General features: G+C 37.2%; 1 protein-coding gene across 1 annotated transcript in view; it reads left to right on the top strand.

Moving 5' to 3' along the window:
- Positions 1-13,257, top strand: part of cdkal1 (CDK5 regulatory subunit associated protein 1-like 1) — a 222,241-nt gene that overhangs the window by 92,561 nt on the left and 116,423 nt on the right. The gene's annotated exons all lie outside the window — the stretch shown is intronic.

Genomic DNA, 13,257 nt, shown 5'->3' with positions numbered 1-13,257 from the left:
TACTGCACAGCAGGCGTTGGTTCAAAAAGACCCCCAGGCGGGTCAGTCAAGGGCAAATCTACCTATTGACAACACGGATCCTGTTTTTAGTGCATTTATTCTAAACAATAATTACAATGCCTAGTTACAGAAACTGTAAATATGGAGGCAATCTTACTTTTGCATATATAGCTGCTTTTTTTGAAGGCTTACTAAAATTGTGGTATGTAGGATTTATTTATTTTTTGTCAGTATTTGATCAGAGGTAGAAGATAAGAATGATAACATGTAAGAGACAGAATTCAAAGTTAAAGCGTTAACAAACTAATCACAAAAAAATATCGCATTAATCATGTATTAATGCAGATTAATCACACTATTAACAGGGATGTGATTTTTCCGCTAATTCGCGGAATTCCGCTTTTTTTTTTTATCTCCTCCCAAAAAAAAAAAATCCTATTTTTTTTTAGTAGTTCATTGTGTGCTATAACAAAGACATTTGTGGTATGCTCTAATATGAGTTACTTTTCATTTGGTCATGATACAATTATTTGTTCATGAAATTTGAACTCTTCAACATTATTTATGTGTCAACTTAGTAATCACATTAGTTAGATATGATGATATTCTCAGTGATAGTTTTTAAAAGCAAAGGCAGTCCAATGTTTTTGAATGTGACTGATTTTGAGTTGACTAAAACTGCCATTTTATATGGGATAGTTCAATATACATTGAAAATTTATGCTGTTGTTTTGTCTATTTCTTTGTCATGTGAGTGCATTGAAAGTGCCAGCGGCCCCCAGACCCCCGGCTAAATTTTCAGATAATTTCACTTTGGTCAAATCACATCCCTGTATTAATTTTGACCGCAGATAATCCTTTAGCTGATAGCGGATGGTTACGTTAAAGGTAGCAGAGGTTGGGTTTGAGCAATAAATATAACTACACGCATTAAATTAAAGCATGTAATAAATGTTTGCGTATGACATTCAGAATATTTGTTCATGTCAAACTATTGGGCTCATTTTCCATTTTAAATTATGCAAGTAATTAACTGATTAGAAAAAAGGAGGAAAGTGTGTGCAGTGGATCAAAAAAAAATGTTGTATATATATATATCTATATATATATATATATATATATATATATAGAGCAGAACAGACAAACTCCATGGAATGGCCGCAGCCCAGATTTGAACTTGAGACCTTTTTGCAGCTCAACTACAGTATCCAGAACTCTTTAAAACAACTGCATGCATACCACAGAAGTGCCCGGGGGTGGCCATTCAAGGGCGAACTCACCAGCTGGCGAGGCCTTGGTGTTGGCGTGTGCGTGCACTCATGTAAAATAGAAGCCGCTGCAGGTTGAAGTTCTCATGCCCTTTACACTTTTTGCACAGTTGAGGGGCACACAGCGTTCTGGATAGAGCACTTGTCAATCTCAATTGTCAAATGTTTGCTGCAGTACATTGTAATACAATGTAATGTAACCTGTTCAAATTTAAGAGGGATACGTCGTAAAACATTAAGCGGGAAGTTTAGTTTGGTTGTGAGATATGTTTGAGCGATCCGTTATAACACAGGAAACGTGATAGCAAGTGGCGGTTGTTGTTTTCAAAACACAAAAAGAGGAAGCTGAAGGTTGTGGCCCCACTTAAAAAACAGCGGATGTACCAAAGACCAGATTATTATTATTATTTTGTTTTTAATGAGATGTTTGGGTCCATAACATAAGATGCTCAAGGTGATTTGTGTCCTATAAGTTGTGTTTAAATCTAAACATGAGATTACCCAGTAGGATTTACCTTCCTTTCATTCATGCGACTGAAAACAGACTTATTTCCTCGCAACATGATCATTTCACACAAACACACTAGCACACTGGCAAGTGTGATAAGCGGGTTTCTTTTTGGGCAGAAATTGCTCCTTAAAGCCTTTAGCCATCTAATCAAAATGCTCCCTGTTAGAAATCTCTTTTTGTTAAATATATCATGCACTGCATTTATAAACCGAAGGCCCTTTGTGCAGTTTGGAATTGCATTACTGTTAAATGAAATGGCCCTCTTTTTGCTTGCACTCTCACTCTGTTGCCAATTCGTTTTCTTATCTGAATCAAGTAGAAACTAACAAAATAAACCTCACAATTGGATTTGCTATTTGGTGGGGAATAGGAAAAAGTAACCAGCAAGTATGAATGCAAATTTTGATTGACCCGTCAGCTAGATTTGGGAATTGATTGGTCTATTTGAAAGGATTTATGGAATCTATTCAAATGTTATTTGATGTACCGTAAATAGGTCTCTTCCCTTCTGGTAGTAACAGTGAGCAAGAAGATAGTATAAGCTGGATATGCTACAGGAAATGCGTAGTTTTTTTTTTACAGAATGTGTTATATGTTGAGGTGTCATCACATTAGAAATGTTTTGTGCGGAATCTAATTTGTTTGTAGGTAATTGTGTACATGTGAGTAAATGTCAATCCATATAGCCAAAGTTAATATTGAATTTATTTTGTGTACCTGTGTTTGCATTGATAATTCAGGGTAGTAACTGTGTCATATATTACCAAATTCACCCTAATGGTCAAGTGATAAGCATGTAACCTTTCTTACCAATTCTTAACAAGTTATATTGCATTATTGAGTCCATGGCTCTGTCTCTGATATAATCAATTGAAATGCACCATAGTCAAATTTTGGTTGGCTTCCGTTACAAAAAAGAAAACCCCAAAATGGTTACTAGACTTTGGAGGATCGTTCAGTATTTTGCCTTTTATGGAAATTTTGTGATTTGCAATGTCATCATTTGCAATCCGATCAATAACGAAATTGACCGTATTAATGAAATAAAACATTACAGCCGAGCCGACACAATCTTGCTTACTCCGGGCACATTCCGCACTCATATTGTGTACGTTTGCATCTGAAAGCTAGTCTATTTTTAGGCTTGTTGCACATCCTTAACCATCCAATCACAAAATAATAGAGTCTGTGTTAGATTTATGATGACGTGGCGAAAAAAAGTCAGAAAATCATTTTATTTATGTAAAAAAACTAAACAACAACCTTATTTCTTTTGGAATTAGCTCCTAATAAAAACTACAGCGAGCAGTTTTCTGTTTCTTAGAAGCCATTATTCAGAGCAAAAATAAATAATTAAATTAAATACAGGACTGTACTACAATGTGTGACTCACAGAGCCAATAATGTTTGCAGGGCACAAGAAAAAGCATAATTGAGCCTTGTGTGATTCCATACCAAGACTGCTCACTGAAAATGGTGCGTTTGCGGAAGTAAGTTTCTCTGAAAATTTTGTGTAGGCAGAATTGCTCTTCAACCCGGTCATTTGAAACCCAAGGTTTCTCTGCATTCATTTCAAGTGTCTTTTCATTCACCATTTCAGTCTGAATGAAGTTGATTTGCACCTGTTAACTTTGGTACTGTTTTATTAAGTGTATTGTATAATATTTAATAAAAATACATTCATTTCAAACCAAATAATAGCATTATGTTTTTACAGTGAGCCATTTTTAACAACTCAGCTACTGTTTTTGTGATCTAATTTTACAAATACGTAAAAGTGAATTCACATTTGTTAGGATACTTTGGCTGTCTTCTTAGCATTTTGAACTGTCACGCCGATGTCCCGACTACAACACAACATGACACTTGGTAGATACAGACACACAGCTATCACTCCTGCATGACACATTACATTAGCGTGTGACATGCATCCCAACAATCACGACACCGCTTATTTTCCAGCTGGTGTTATAATGCCAAAACTCGCTAGAGCCCAATATCTTGAACCTTCTGTTTGCCATGATCTAAATAGATAAATATTTATGTAGTCAATTTCAGCTGTGTATTGGAAGTTTGATGCATTACATTTTCAGCATTTGTTAGTGTAATACTGTATACCGGTATATCAGTGTGACACAAGCTTTATTCTTGTACATAACTAAGACATATTTCCGTTACATTTTAAGCACAATATTTTGACAAGGACATAAAAAAAAAATGATTTTGATATGAGTGAGTGCACATTCAACTTGCAATGTGAAAATTCCCATTATTTCACATGGGTAAATGGAATTATAAATGTGAACCAATCAGAGGTTTAACAGCCTCCCGGCTTCTGCCGTCCAATGAAAACAAATGTCCAATGTGGCCATGTTTAATCTTCCTTCTTCTGTCATTTCCACATGAGTGAACGATCAGTTTCAAAAAGCTGGAACGATACTGTTTATTTCACTGGCATCAGCTGGATGGCGTTTGACAGATAGGCTCAGATAGATATGTGGGCAAGCTCACTGCCCAGCTGCAACATCTGTGACAGGTGTCAGCTCCTGTTTACCTCTGCTGCTGCTGTAACATGACACTTGGGCAGGCAGGGCTGCCAAAGTTTGCCAGGAACAATCCTCCACGGGTCAGTGCTTCCACCAGTTTTATTGGTAGAACTGAGTTTTTGATTACTGGAATAAAACACCTGAAGTACACAAAGGTTATTTACCCTGTGAGTAGAAGCCGGTCATTACAATGCTTTGAGCTGAAGAGTGGCAGATTTATAGCATCGATAACTTTGTTTTTAATAATAGGATGAGCATCCTGAATGCCGATATGTCGTTGTGAATGTTCTGTCAAATGTGTCTTCTATTGATGTGTAGATGACAGATTGGAAAGATTTAAATATTGACGGGGCTGCATTGATTGTATTTGTGTCACCGCCATGTGCCGCCGACTTGAAATAACGTAGAAATCTGCTGCGCTTGCTAGATAAATTCTAGTCTAACTTATTATCCCCGGCTAAAGCTCTCATGGACGAGCTAAAATTGATTTCTGGATAGAAGCTCTTGCAGACTGTGAAGCTGTTATTTTCAAGATGAAAAGTCTCCCCATATGTGCTCCTCCATGCTCAGACATAGTTTAGGCTCCAGCAAGAGTTTTTCATTATGTGGCTCTTGCGCAGCCACTGAATTCGAAACCAAAGACTCACGAGTAGAGTTAACATGTATGCCACCGTTAGCATAATTTCTGGACTTCTTTCTTTGCAAATTTTTGCGGCTTAATAGATTCAGAGTTAAGTCAATTGTGCTCTTTGAGGAAATGTTAGATTTAGATTTAGAGAAGCTTTATGGTTGCTTAAGGTGAGTCCCAGACAAGAAGTGGTTAACAATTCCATTTGGAGATTGACATATTAATTGAAAGTTAAGAATTGTGACCAGTTAGTGCATTGATTGCTTATTGAGCCCGGATCCCAATAAGGGATGAACGTTTGCGACTCTAGCAAATGTTGACTTCACGTCAAGGTCCGTCATGATCCATTCAAGGTTGCAGCGTTTCCTAAACATTCTCAAAACAGTCTTAATGTTTCTTTAAAAAGTCATAATTGTCTTAACTCCTTCACTCCCAGCCATTTTCACTGAAGCAACCCCCTTTGCTCCCGGCTGCCTTACTGGATTTTGACTGATGTTGCAAAGCCCACAGAATATTGTGTTCTATTGCTATAAAAAACATGTACACCTACCAAAAGAAAGATTAGAGTTTCTTCTTTCATCAGGAAAAAAAAAAGAAGTAAATTTGTAAATCTGTTTTCGTTTTGCAGCAATTAGCAGTAGAATATAGCTAAGTTTTATCATTATTCACAAATCTGTTTAGAACTGTGGGTAGATGAGCTTGTTTGCAACATGGCTCTGGATGATCTCTTATACTCTGCTGCCAACTGCTGGCCGTTTTTGTAATACTACTATTGCTTCATCGGTTCTCTGCAGTTCAGAGGCTGTATCAAAGCATTCTGTATTATCTAGCATAAAACAAACAAACAATACAAAACATATAAATACGTCTTTGGAACGCTTAAAACATTTAAAATAGATCGTATTTATGCGTTTTTGGGAGTAAATGAGTAAATTGTCACAAGGAAATTCTGATGTTAAAAACGTATTTGTAACAAAACGTTTAAGACTGTTTAGGAAACTATTAGGACTGTTAAGGAAACCATTAATACTGTTAAGGGACCGTTTCGGAAACGTTGCAAACTTGAACGAACCCTGGCGTGAAATCAGCATTTGCTAGCGTCGCAAATGTTTACCCCTCAGTGGAATAACAATGTGCTACTTTACTCTAATCAGCAGAGGCGCTGTTAAGTCTCAACTTTACGTTTTAAAGAGTGTTTTATAGCGGAATGATGACATCATCAATGAGAAGTCAGCTTCGAAACAAGATATAATTAAACATCACACACTAAAAAGCTTGAGGAATTCATAACATGGTAGATATTACTAAATTACTTGAAGCCTTATTTTATTGAATTAAATTCTTTGCACTTCACCCTATTCCTTAAAAAGTTGTATATTTTGATAGGGACTTTTTTTCTGGCCACTGGATTATTTGTTTCATCTTATTTTTATTTTTATTTTTTTTTAAATTCATTTTATTGTGTGCTCTATGCAAAATTACTTTTATCAGCACATTTGAAAAAAAAATTCCATTAATTTAATTACATTTTAAGTACATTTGCTGTAGTAGGGATATATATGTCATTTATTTAAAACAATGTCTGTCATTGTTTTTTAGGGAAAATTTTATGTATCATAAGTAGCTACTAATGGTTTCGGCACTTGGTACTCGGTGAGTACTGAAGATTTGAGTATCGGTATTAAAAAGTGGTATCGAACATCCCTAGTATTAGTAATACGATAGTTTTATGCTCACATCCACCCACAACAACTCAATCCAACCCTAACTTTGTTTTAAAACTTTATGTCCCTTGAATAGTCAAACTGTCCTCACAATGCGCTTTGCATCCAAACATTTGTCCCGACCATGATCGAAAGCCACTCACACTTTCCCCAGGCACTCTCTTGAGGCCCGATTTGGACAACACGCCTGCTGTCTCACCTCTATCGCCGCTCATTATGCATGGCCATGGTTCTTAATGTGTGTGCGTGTAGTCAGTGGATTGTTAGTGCAGGAGCAAGGTGACATTTATTTTCTATTCCTTTAATTTTGTTTACAGTTCCATCTTAAAGTTCAGCTAAAGTATGCTGTTTTTTTTAAAATTTGTATTTGTTTCTCTCTTGATTCTTCTTTGACCTCCTTTCAATCGGACAAAAATGCAGCAGAGGGTGGTGCTTGCGCGTGTGTCTGTGTGTGTGTGCCTGTGTTAGTGTGCGCCATGTACTGTGTTGTCCTGTGATTAAGTGCCAAGCTGGCAGCAGAGAGCAGTGAATAGGGGGCCCCTTTCACACAAAGAGAGCAAGGGATCGAGACAGCAACGCACACTCTGGCCCATGCCAGACTGCAGGCCACCAACTGCACACCTGGCATGCTACTATTATGTCACCAGTGTGTACTTGTGTGTACGTGTGCGTGCGCGTGTTATTGTGTGAGTGGAGCAGACGCCATCTGCTCTGTCCTCTGTGAACTTGTGTCCACACTTTTTTCCTCTGTCCTTCTTCAACAGTCAATGGGCAGCATTACATCATGTTGTCTAGATTTAACGATCTATTTTCTTTTAAATGACAACTTTAATTGCTCATTTTTCTATTTAAATGTGCAACTATAGTGTTTTTTTTAAACTACTTTACGTAAGTGTAGCTGGTTAGTAAAGGTCCCTTGCAATTTTCTCACCTCTTTTAAATTTTATATTTTCTGCCAATTTTTGGAGGGTTATACTGCTACTCAACCATCCCCGTCTTATAACAAGGGTGTTTACATTGAGGTTGACTGCTCAGTGGGGGAGGGGAGAGCAGTTGCATGTTCAGTCAATAGGTGGCAGTGCAACACTTATGTTTAAGACCAGACCATGTGCAGCTCACCCACTGAACTTGTTATTGTCTGTAAGGCCTTGTGCCTGTTAAAATGTTTAATACCGCTCAATTTTCTGATTCATATTTGCCTCTCCCCCCCCATGATAACACTGTCATTATGTGTGTGTGTGTGTGTGTGTTTGTCTGCATTTCCTATTCTCAAAATGTTAAGCACACAATTGTATTGAGGTTTATATGGTATATCAACTTACTTTATTCCGTTATTGTCAGTTAAAGCCCCAAATGGATTAAAAATAATAGATATTACCTTCCTCGTTCTTGAGAGATTGAGTTTTGGATTTACACAGAAAAAAAAAAAAAGCATCTCAGATTAATGTACATTTTTGGAAAAGTAAACATTTCCAGATGATTGCATCACAATAATGATGACATGCGGGTCATAATTAGTTTGTTACCTTATCTCTATCAATTGGAGCATAAGTTCATGCTTATCATGTCTCGCATGATCAATAAATGTGTAGAAAAAGAAAAGGTCCCATTAGTCATTTAAAGGTTGTAGTACTCCACTGAATTCTGCAATAACATTCATGACTTCTTTATTTCATGGCACCATTTATTTCCCTCTCCTTTTCCTGTTTTTCCTGCTTGCCAGCAGGTCTTTTTACACCGTGTCAGTCTTTCACACTTTATTCCCTTCATATCACAAGATCACTGATGTAATTTAATCTTGAATTTGGGAGTTTTATTCTCTTTTCACCTTCACGTTTTCCTTTTTCCCCTCATGACATGGTTTTATGTCCTCGGGCAGCATCAGGAAGCTTTTGCACTCTGACCTGACTGGTTGGTAGCCTGTCACTCTTTTATTGAAGATAAGAGACTACACGACTACAAGGTTGTTTCCGTAAGCTCATTGAGTCACACATTAGTGAAAAAAAATGTACAAATGGCTCAAGTCCTCAACTTTGTGTGTGCTTTGAAGTTGAGACCTGGATCTTGGCAGGCTGAAGAAGGAGAGATTAATTGGGCCGTTTAATCTGCACAAGCCGTTGTCTGAACTCTTTCAGCCTTTTGGTCGTGTGTCACCAAACAAAATCCTGATTGATGTCGGAGACGTCTGCTCTGTGGCACATATCTGTCCTTTGGTTTTCTTCAAATGCTTCAGATCAGAGATCAGAGAAGGTAGCTGTTATAAGCGTTCATCTCCAGTGATTCACACAGTTGAATTATCTTAAGTTTGTTTGTGTAAAAATATTTTTTATCACACTAATCGCCGTCAAAGTTGAAGCCTTTTAAAGATGTCGTCATTCTGTATGCAATCCACTGAAATTTGGGCTAGAAACCACCCACTTCTCTAAACCCTGAAACGTCGAGATGCTACTCTGTTAATTGCTTACTGTCAAGATGTCCTTGAGCAAGGCATTATGCCCAGCCTCCAGCTCAAAAACTGCTGCCTCTTCAACTTTGAAATATCTCCTGATTAATGAAACGGAGTCCATCTTTATGTACATGCTTAGAATTCCCTCATCCTGACTTCTGACACACTCACACCCCTAATCTGGGAATGAGTTTTCAAACACCAAAGAAGAGGTGTGATTTACTGACATCCCAGACTGCTAGGAAATCCCGGAGGCCGGCACTTTTCCTGAGTCTTGTAAATGTCATTGAAATCCAGGAAAAAGATAAAACACACTTTAAATATGAAGATGCATCAACTAGGGGATATGCAGTTGGCCAGTCAGGACGTGCCGACTGTTCCGGTTCCATTTACACTTTGAAGTAGTGTATATATATTTTTTTAATTCTATATGAAATAAATGCAATAAAAAGTTAGGTTTGCTCCGTCCAGAGTACATAACTAGCCAGATTTAATGTGACAAACACTGTGATCATTCACATAATACTTGAAAACGTTCTCTTTCCTATGATCCGCCATGTTTTCATGTAATTTGATCCACGGGAGCACATTAAACAGAGATGCAATACTGCCATCTGCTGGCCATAGTTAATGAGTGTTTTTGGATATCCAACCCCATTCACAAGACCTTGCCCATTAAGGAAAAAAAAAACGTAGTTAACGTCAATTAACGTTTTTGCCGGCATTCATTGGGATTTTAGTATACGTCATTAAACGTTTTTGGCGGTAAAAGAGTTCATTAAAAAAAAAATCTTTGTGTTGTCAACATAGTTACCAGGACCCTCACACTAAAAGACAACTTTCTACATGTGAAAAGCGAGAATAAAACAACAGTGAACAGTGGCTGAGCACTGTTTCATGTTCTTCCAAAATGTTTGTGACAACGAAATTCAGATAATGTGGTTTTGCGCAATTGAGATATTAGGTAACTGTCCCACTTTGGCGACGTTTGTCTTTTTCCTGCCTGAATCCATTGTGCCATTTTACTCCCGCATTACACGTTCCTCACGTGTTTTGGGTTTCTTTTTGGCCCTCTACGTCGTTCGTCCCTGTTGGTCATTACAGCCTCCCCTTTTTGATCCTCCCTTACTATTCTTTCTCTGTAGTATCCTCAACTATCTGTTTTGATTCAAATCACACCATTTGTTTGCAGTGCCTGCTGTGTTTGATCAACAAGTGAACATTGTGCGATCATTCTGTCATGCCTCTGATACTCTGCCACAACTGGCTTATCTGCATTGAAGCAGAACGATAAAAACGTTACTTTTGAACTCAGCACATTCCTTCATCAGCAATTCCCATATTGCAACATGAATAGGAGGGGCCAGAAGCAGAATGATGATATTATCGTTATGGGAATTAGAAATGATTTCTGTAAAAGAACTTAAGTGTAATGGAATTGTGTTCTTGCACTTACAGTAAATCAGTGGTGTTGTTAGGCTTGGATTTAAGATTTCTTTGATAAAATATATAGTAATTTTCTAGTTTAAAAAACACAGGAGAGGGCTATTTACACACTTTCGACATCTGTAATACGGATCTAACAATATCCAAATATCACGGTACAATATAAATCTCGATATGAACCTCACAATATGATAATTATCACGGTATTGTGTGGTGGAGGTTGGCGATAAACTGTCAAAAAAGAAAAGGAAAGTGATGCATGATGCTCTTTAAAAACTCACAATATTGTGTTTTTGTACATGATAACAGCAGTGACATATAATTAGGCTTGGCCAGTCATTTTATTGTCATGTGCTCCTTTTGGCTGGGCGGCACAAAGTTTCATGGAATATGTAGTTCAGAACGCTGTGTTCGGCGGAAGAGGGCGAAAAGTACTGGAATGTTTTTTTGACGAAGATAAAAAAAAAATATTTGCTGGTATGACTGATCTTTAGGAGTAATAACGACTGCAGTATGTCCCGTAAGAACATGTTTGTCCATGTGAGCAATAACTAGACCAGCATGTAAATGTCTTGTCTATACAATACTTATCACCTGAGGTCAGAATTATACATATAGTTGAAGTAGTACAGGTAACATTAACTTCAATGTACATAAAAGTCATACGATCACTAATAACACTTGATATCGAGGCACTTATTTTTTAATGCATGCATACATTGTGAAACAAGGTAATTTGTGGAGGAAATCAAATGTCTTAGGTTCCCCTTCATCTGGCGATGAGTGTGGGTCTTTTAAAGTAGGCGGCCAAAACATGCCTAACTAAAATTAAACTGCTCTAATAAACTAACCAAAAGAGGGTGCTGGAACTGAAAACAACCTGGCATTTTTATTATTGATATTATTATTATTTAATATTTATTTTAATTATTATCATATTTGTCTTACGGTAAAGCTGCGGCTTAGCTATAAATTTCCTGAATGATTGTTTTTTTTTTTTTATATGCAAACTTGTCCTATAATATTATGTGATGTAGTTACATTGATGTCTTCCAGCATTTCAAAGAAATGACTTTGGTCTCGGGGTGACTACCACACACTGGTCCCCCTGTGAGTGTGTATGCCTTCTTGCGTGTTTGTGTGTGCCCTCCCCATGATGCATATTTTGGTATCAACGAGGGGTTTTTCACACTCCCTGCAGGGATCAGTTCTCACAGAGCGGGCCACCCATGGCCACAGCCCCGAGCCCCTAGTGGTGGGTGACACGAATGGACTACGGGGGATGGGAGACCACTTCTTGCACTCACTCATACCCGCAAAGACATTTGCTCAGAGAAATGTTAGGAAATGCTACAAAGTGCTAGCTGTTGTATACAGCATGTCCTCCAGTAATGTTCTGTTCCACTCTTTTAACTTTGCTGCTGTCTTTGGTTGCTTCAGGTTGCAAATGGCTTCATTGCCCTTGCCTTACTTTTAGAATAATTGTGTTCCACCACTCATGTGAATCAACATGAAGAAATGAATGTTTTACTGAATTTGGTCGAAGTTGCAGTCTGACTGAAATAAGACTTATAGGATGCATCATTATTTGACAGATGGTGTTTGTATCTTAAGATTTTGTCATCACTTTCCAATCACATATCATGGAAATGTTGCAAAAATGTTAAGAAATTGGCATACCATTCCAACAAAATGTTATTGTTGAGGTTCCTTTTTATACTTAGATTTAGTATGCAAGATTTATGTGGCTCATGAAAGGCAGTATCATTCATAGCTGACACGCTTTCTTGGTTCTCAGTTTTATGATTTTTTTTTTAAAAGTACTTTTTCATGGCAATACCTGGGTCCAATGAGAAGGATTACATTACATCACATTTCAGACATGCAAAGAAAAGTAATTTTATCTTGCCGTTGACAGAACAAAAAAAAAGGAAATAAAAGGAAATACATTAAAAAGTCAAAATGTGAAAAAAAATAGGAAGAAACAAGTGATCATTCATTGAAAATGGGAAATATTAAGAGGGTGTTTATGTATGTTCTTCATTGAAAGATTATTCCAGGGCATGTCTGTACATGTCTTTGCATGTTAGGACATGAATCTGTGTCAGCCTGCAGTCTGGTCATCTTGTGCTGAAGTCTGTGTTGCAATGTTGCTAGTTATATTTTCAGAGGAAACATACAACATTTTAATTTTGTGAAGAAGTTGGTGTATGTTTTTGTTGTGTGTGTGTTGTTGTATGTCAGTATATTTGCACAAATACTTTAAGGAATGGCTTCACACTTTTTGGCACCCACTTAAAGATGTTGGAACAGTGAGGCCAATTCTTTTTTTCTTTTCTTCTGTTGGCATAAACTATGAGTTACATTAAAAGAGTCATATGAGATAATTTATTAGTAGCTTTTATTTCACTGTATTTTCATCCCGATACACAACTTAACATATAGACCAGTGGTTCTTAACTTTGTTGTAACAACATGAACAGTGATAGTAACCTTTTCGTCAAATCTGTCTCTTTACCTTGGATTCAGAAAGTGTTGTGTTCTTGTATTCCCCATCTCCATGCATCTTAAGAAAGTTTTCCTTTAGTTTTGTTAGATAGTTAGCCGTGCTGGACTAGAATTGCTCAACTTGGCATTGGAAATCATTAAATTAGGACGCTGACTCCATCACTCAACTCAACAACAACA

The sequence above is a fragment of the Vanacampus margaritifer genome, chromosome 9, assembly GCF_051991255.1.
Source record: "Vanacampus margaritifer isolate UIUO_Vmar chromosome 9, RoL_Vmar_1.0, whole genome shotgun sequence".
Lineage (NCBI taxonomy): Eukaryota > Metazoa > Chordata > Actinopteri > Syngnathiformes > Syngnathidae > Vanacampus > Vanacampus margaritifer.
This window is presented reverse-complemented; position numbering and strand designations above follow the sequence as displayed.